Consider the following 6,923-nt stretch of genomic DNA (forward strand, 5'->3'; position numbering starts at 1 on the left):
TTCAAACCTCCCACCAGGTGCATGTTTCTGAATACTTGAGATACCATTGGTAGTTTATGGGATTCCCACAACCCTCATTTTCTTTTCTGCCATTTCTATCGGTCAGTCGTGATCCTTCCTTTCTACTAGAATCTCTGGTTCCCTTGCCACACGAGGAACAAGACGGGTGAGTCTTCTTTGCCTTCTCTATCAATGAAAAAATCTCTCATGTTTAGATAGAGGTTCTACCGAATCCTGGTCGTCTTCCAGTGCAAAAATCTAACACCACCTGCAAAATGAGAATCCAAGATCAAGTTGTCAACACTTGTAGAAATAATTTAGACACTTAAAAATTAGATATATGCCGATTTAAAAGTCCCTGGCAGCGTCGCCAAAACTTTTTGCGTCAAAAAGCACACGCAAGTGCATGTCGTCACTCAAGTAGTACAACGACTCTTTTGAGCCGAATTATCAAACAAAAAGGGCTTCAAATCAGCACAAAAAAATTCTTTTATGTCTAAACTAAATTTACTTATGTGGAAAATACTTTTACAAATTCATTTATCACTACTACTAATTAGACACTATCAAAAATTAATTACGTTAATCAAACGAATTCAAACAAGAAAATCTCACAATTACGAGAGGTATCCCAGCGTTGTATCATAGATCGATTTTAGGTATAAAATCTATTTACTCTAGTATTCGAAGGGCTAACCTCATTATGGATTATCATGATTTATTTTATGATCACGATCTTCCGACCTCTAATTGCCTACCACCACTGACAACCTAACTACATTGTTGAGCAAGGTTAGGCATGAACCAATGACGGCGCATTTAGCATTCATCATCCATAATAACCAAGTGTGGTATATAAGTATAAGACTATCCTATATATAAAACATCCTAGATTTTACCCTAGAATTAACACACTTCTTGCATTATTTGGTCTATCCCTCTATTCATCTTCCGAGTTCAAGAGCATACAACAAGTTTATTCTAATGTTGATCAAGCATTAAAGTAGTAAAACAAGAATCCAAGCGCAAATCATTAGAAAACCCTTCTCATACTAGAAATAAATTGAATTAAACCATCAAACGTAGATACCACCCTAAAATAGGGGACTTTAGCTACTCAGAGCACAAACATCAAGAAACAATGTTTGTCATTCATACAAGAATTTATCAAAATGAAAAAGGAGAAGGAAAACCCTAGAATATATAGCAAAGCCGCCTGAAATGTTGTGCTCCTGTCTTTTTGGAACTTGATTCCCCCTAATAATAGCACACTTAAACTATTTATTGTCTACAATAAAAAACATGTGGTCAATTTCTGGTTGTAGGTCCACGTTCCCTCTCCTAAAGTTTAAACAAGTTGAAACCTCTCTGCGACTCGTTCCCATCGCGCCCTCCATTGTTAAATGGAATATCTCTTCTTCATGACTATTAGCTCTGATGAGGAGGAGCTCCCTCGTAGTATATTTTCCAGCTTCTTGGCCCTTTTTTGTCCACAACTTCATATTCTCTTATAAGATCTCCGCCTAGGTGCCCCATTTTGGCTAATTTTGCTTTTCTTTTCACCCTGAAGAATCTAATCATATTGGTTAGAAGAAGCGATATCAAAAGACTCTCAAAACTTAATTCTGACACCAAAAATGGTCACAAACTTAGTTATCTAGATGGGATAAATTGGTAATTAGGCGCATATATACGCCCAAGATCAAGAGGCTGGGAGTACATATTACTTTTAGCATGTAGGCACAATTCATATGAATAAAAGTGCATTCTTTCGAATATAAACATAAGCTCACTCACAATTTTCTTATAAGCCCCTCTATAATCTCATTACTTTCTAAAGACTTTGCTCAGAAGAGCTCATCGATAAGGATCAGGTCTTTGCTTTTAAACTATCTTGAGTATGACGTATAGTCGAATGGATTTGAGAAACACACGTGCTCCAATAACTCTCTTATGACATAGTTCTATTGCATGACATAGAGTATGAAAGAAGGGAAATTTTTCTTCAATGTGTGAAGCATATCATTTATATAAGTTGGGCCGACACAACTATAAGTAAGATCCTGCTGACACGACTTCAGATCCAGCCTAGGGTACTGGACGTCACAGATACTTGACAACAATTTTTTATCCCCAAGCAAACCTTTGGCTTGGATGACTACTAAGCAAAAAATTCACTCAAGCAATAATAGACTTAAAATAGAATTTTCAAAATTTAAACTAAAAGTAAATATTCAACTCTTCTGTCTGTAAAATACTTAATAACATAAGTATAATAGTGTGCAAAAAGTTCTCAAGGAAAAGTAAATATTGAAAGACTCCTCAATTTTATCTATCTATGAAGTCTCTGATGTTTAAGATAGGTTTCGGGACAAAACCGATGACTCCTTACAACGACTAAATTAAAAGTAAATTTGAAATCCTCCTGAATATAAGGAGATTCACTAAAAGCTAACTGGAATGTAGAATAATCTCAATGAAGCACATGTTGATGATCTTAAACACTTGTATCTGCATCATAAAAAGAATACAGGTCAAATGACATAAGTACATTTGAATGTATGAGTATGCAATATAACTGAAGATAAATAATGATATGAAAGGACTGCAACAGATATTACATAAACTCATTTAATGTAATTAATTAAAGATATGAACTTTTTTGAGCTTAACAAAAAATTCATCTATGAAACTCAACATAATAAATGATATATAAAAATACACTTTATTTCTATTGGGAGATTTTGTAGCTGACGACCATCACTATGAGCTACGTGATGATACAACTCTTGTCCACACCGGCAGAACATTCCTATATGGGATATAGGACACTTCAACTAAGTGGATCCACTAAGCTCTTCAAAAGGCACTAAAGATTCATCTAAAAAGGTATGATCTTGTACCAATGTTGGCAAGGCATGGTTTATGGGGGCTTTGAGTTTTTCGAACTCTCCCTCATATTGGTGCTTAATACTACTCCATACAATATATACTCTTGCTCAAATGTATAAAAACATTTCTCTTTCTCTAATTTGAAATAATATGTCAAGCTAACCTTTTAAAAGAGTTATCTGCTTTGAAATATCTCTACAACTTATTCCTCATGTAGAAAACAATGTTTCTCTTTGTTCAAAGTAAAAATAATTTCTCTTGGTTAAGATAATACGGGAAAAAAACCCTTTAAGAGGTAATTTCTTTGTATTTAATCTTTCTAAAAACTCTTTTAACTTTTCTAAAGAAAAATGGGTCTACTCTTTTCTTCATATAAATGAATTTTTGAGACATACTTAGTTCTCTTATACTTTTTCTTAAACTCCTCTTTACTTTCCTCAAAATTCACTTTAAGCAATAATATTTTGTATAGACATTAACGAATCAACTCAAGGATCTCAATAACAATATAGAAAATTTTTAATATTTAGATTTTATGAACTAATAATTCAACGAAACTACTCATCTCAAGAGTACTCATTTCATAGAGCTCATGCTGAAATATAGACATGAGCCAACCAAATCAAGTATCTCAATGCATAACATATAGAAATTTAATGATTCGGAATAGAATTTCAAAAAGAATCAGGAACTCAAGAAGTCCAAATCAACTAATCTCAAGAAATCTAAAATCTAAGGATACAATCCCAAATTACCTTTTTACTAATTCGAAAGTAGATGGAGGGAATGAAGACGAACTAGTTTAACACTATGTTAGCCTTACATACCTGGAAGAACAAGTTTTTTTGCGAAGTCGATTAAACTCGAAGAACACTTGAACCCTAGTTTTTCTTCTCTTTGGACCATGCTCTAATATATTGAAATATTCTTGAAAGTAAAAGATTTGATTAACACTTTATAAGCCCGTAATTAGGTGTAATACATCGTGGTTTAGGCATAAAATGGCGTAGTTTAAATACCAAATGTATAGAAGAAAGACCAAAATGGCCAAACTTTTAAAAATATCAAGGTTCCTTAAAAGGGAGGTTCAATAGACCATTTAAGACTTCACGGTCCGTAAAACTTCACAGTACGTATAGACGTCCATGAAACTTCACTTGCCCGACAATGTTTCTCTGAAACAGACATAACTTTTTACTCCAAAATCAAAAAGAGGAAAATTTGGAGGTGTTGGTAAGACTAAAGACCTTTAATTTGATAGTTCAAGGGATTCATTATGTGCTGAGAAATATGATTGTTTGGAGTTGACCGAAAACTTAAAAATGGGTGACATGTATGGACCCACAAACAGACCTTACAAACCACCAGAAGCGGTCTAGGGTTTCATCTGGATGACCCCCTCATTGGCAGCCTTTGACAGTTGGCGGCATTGCCCTAAAAAAGTCGTGGTCCCCTAAACTGTAACAACCTGTATCCAAAATATATTAGAAATCAGCTTTCCAGAAAAATTGCAGGTGCAATCAACTGTCACCAACAACGGATCGTAGTCTGATGTACGGCCCGTACTGTGGGTCTGTGGTTCCTCCTAAACCTCAGCTAAGAATATCACTATGTCTCGACCCACGAACAAACTGACGATCTGTAAGTCAGACTATGATTCTCGGTCTATGCCTGTGGATCAAGAATCCTATTACTCAGCCTCTGATATCAACTACGTACAACCACCACGGACCGTCGTTCAATCTAGGGTCCGTAGATCTGATCGTAGGTGAAGGTTAGCAGTTACTTAGGGGTAGAATGTTGCTTGGTCAACTTCAAATGGTCAAAATGAATAAGGTGTCGTATGAACTAGGATATGACAGATAAATGAATTATCTTTCAATGGAAATCGAGTTTGCTAAAATTTGACGTCCGAGTAAGATGGTATGCCCATTTTAGTGAAGGTTGTCGAGCAGACTCCGACGGACCAAATGACAGACCATTGATTGAATGGCAGCCCGTCAGTCCATGTCATCGATTGCTCTGATAGAAATTATTTAAGGGGTCTTTTAGTCTTTTCCTAGTCTGTTTAACCCCTAAGATACATTTTTTAAACCCTAAATTAAGAGATTTTAGTCATTTTAAGCCTAGAAACATAACTAAATTATAACTAAGTAAAATTCATTAATCAAAACGTAGAAAATTAAAAGCAAGAGAAGAGAAAAAGGTCAAGAACCCTAGTTCGAGAAGGCAACAAGGTTCCATCAGTTTTAACCCCATAATCTAAAGAATTTTTCGTGGAATTCATTACCAAGTATGTGGGAATTCACTAATGGGTTTCGTTCAACCATTGGTTCTATATATATCAGTCAGATTCTTGATTCCCTTATAATGATTAGACCTAGGGTTTCTAGTTTATGAAGCATCTTAACAAAGACGATTTTATATCACCAGAAAACCTCTAGTAAAGGATGAGAATCAGAACTACAAAGAATAATTTGTGAATTAATACTAACAAAAAGAGGGAGTCTTACATAGAAATAAGAGGGAGATAATGAGAGTTACCAAACTGTAGATGTGCTTGACACTACACTAAGTACGAATTATACTAATATAAGGTTTGTTAGAAAGTGTCAAACATTCATCATTACTGATTTCTATTCTTCCAGTACTTTCATTCATTATGGATTCACCTTTTTGGTGTGAAACTTGTTCAGAAGATGATCCACCCTAAAAATAATAATGAAAAGAGCAGATAAGTTCTATAATCAACAACGAGGGTTTGAGAGAAAGAAAAGTAGAAACATATAAATTTGTTAAGAATGATTGGGATGCACCTTCATTGCTGACTGGTTAGATAAATGGAGATCTTGTTCTGGTTTGATTCATTATGCCGAGAGTACATAAAAACCTTTGAAATTTTAAAAGGGGATAATTTATGATTTTGGGTGTGGAGGTAGGCTTTCAGTGTATTTAAAAAATAACTCAAAAGTATTAATTAAGTTAAACAATTAGTCCCATTTGTTGACACCAAATTTTGGTCTGATAGTTTTAAAATTGATACTTTTTTAGTATTTTATTTTTAAATAGTTCAAAATTCATGTTTTGTCATTTTAATGCAATTTGTTGATAATTGTCCTTTTTCTCAAAGTATTAGAATTTTTATCGGTTACTCTTGTTTATTTTATTTTATCATAGCCAGACACTCAAATATTTGTTCATTTTTTTATAAAATCATTATTTCTGTTAAATTATATTTTTTACATGTCATTGGTTACGTTTATTATTTTTTCTTTTAATTTTATCTGTTAGATCTGTTAATAGTTATTTTTGATATTTTGTACAGTCCGAAAATTGAATAATAATGGGATCCGATTTATTGAAAAGTTTGTCCATTAGATTTGGGATGGATAATGATTTTTAGGGGTTATTTTTCAGATTTTCTATTTTTGTTGTTTATTATTTTCCGGTGAGAAGTTCACCGGAGTTCCGCCGACATCCAACATGTCCACCCCCAAAAGATCCCAGTTACTCTAACCCGTTCCTTTCTCCATTTTTCCGGTGGAAAGCTTCCCCCACCACCAACCCTTCAACCATCGAAATTCAACCATGTTCAGACCTTAAACGGAACAAAAAACCAGACCCTCACCTCCATCACTTCTCCCTCAGCAGCCACCGACCAAACCAGACCCTTCCTCCTCCCTTTTCCTACATGAAAAGCCAACCAAATAGCCACCTATTTCCCCATTTTTCAGCAACCAAACAACCAATTTCAAACCCACCGAGAACCATCCAAAACGGACCCATTTTTGCTCTTCTTCTCCAACCATTTCCTCACCAACGCCTCCACAAAAACACCTTCATTCTCCTCCTCACCAAGCAGCAGCTGAAACAACAATAAGCGACCACCAAACAGACCCTAAAACCCAATCTCCATTCACCATTTTTTCTGGCGAAACAAGCTCCAAACGAGCTCACCATTTGAAACCACCCAAAACCAGCCTTTTTCCAGTAAATCGAAACAACAACAACGCCAGCCCCCCCCCCCCCCC

The sequence above is a fragment of the Solanum pennellii genome, chromosome 8, assembly GCF_001406875.1.
Source record: "Solanum pennellii chromosome 8, SPENNV200".
Lineage (NCBI taxonomy): Eukaryota > Viridiplantae > Streptophyta > Magnoliopsida > Solanales > Solanaceae > Solanum > Solanum pennellii.